Raw genomic sequence first — 841 nt, 5'->3', positions numbered from 1 at the left:
GCAGTCAGCCACCAGGGGGAGATTTGGTCTGGCTGTCACGCGTCCATCTTTGTATCTGTGGATGATTTGTGCATCACGTGACCATCATCACTGTAATTACACAGTTTGGCCAGTGTGTCAAAGCCCGGCGCTCTTCCAGGGCGGGTTGGTAAATACATACAACGAGCATGTTCCAAACCCAAAGTGGCGCTGTTGTGGTGTGCATCCATCGTAGGTGCTCCTGTTTTTGATGAAGTTTAAAAGTAACTTTACATAGTAACTAATTACGTTTATATGCAGTCATTGTTATTCTATTACTTTTGACAGGACACCGTACAACACAGAGCACAGAGCGTGAGACTGGACATGTAAGGAGGGAACAGAAACAGAATAGGGAAAGACAATGTAGACAGTTAAATGGGGTATGCCAATTCGAAAAGGTGAACGTTTTTAGTCTGATTTGAAGAGTGTGAGAGAGTCCAGGTTCCTGAGGTCCCGTGGAGCTGACGTCTCCCAGAGCGGGGCAGAGCAGCCTGAAAGCCCTGCATCCCTAACCCACTCGGTGACCGAGCGGGCGGAGCGGACAGACAAGTGGACAAGAGGCACAGAATCGAGGAGAACGGGAAGGGGCTGGCAATTGGACATTCCGACCAATAAGAGGGAAAGGTTAATGGATGGCCCTTAGAACGTAAAACAGAAGAATTTGATAGTCAATCGAGTCTAAACCGGAGCAACAGTCGAAGTGCTGCAGAACAGGGTGATTGTGGTGCATGGATGGGTGTTCCTGGAGATGAGTTCGGCTGCAGGTTCTGACCAGTGGTGAAGTTGTACTGGATGTTTTGTGGGTAGCGCCGAAGATGGA

The sequence above is a fragment of the Morone saxatilis genome, unplaced genomic scaffold (genome assembly GCF_004916995.1).
Source record: "Morone saxatilis isolate NCDOM2014 unplaced genomic scaffold, NCSU_SB_2.0 Contig11, whole genome shotgun sequence".
Classification (NCBI taxonomy): domain Eukaryota; kingdom Metazoa; phylum Chordata; class Actinopteri; family Moronidae; genus Morone; species Morone saxatilis.
The sequence above is the reverse complement of the archived record's forward strand: the minus strand, read 5'-3'. Positions refer to the sequence as shown.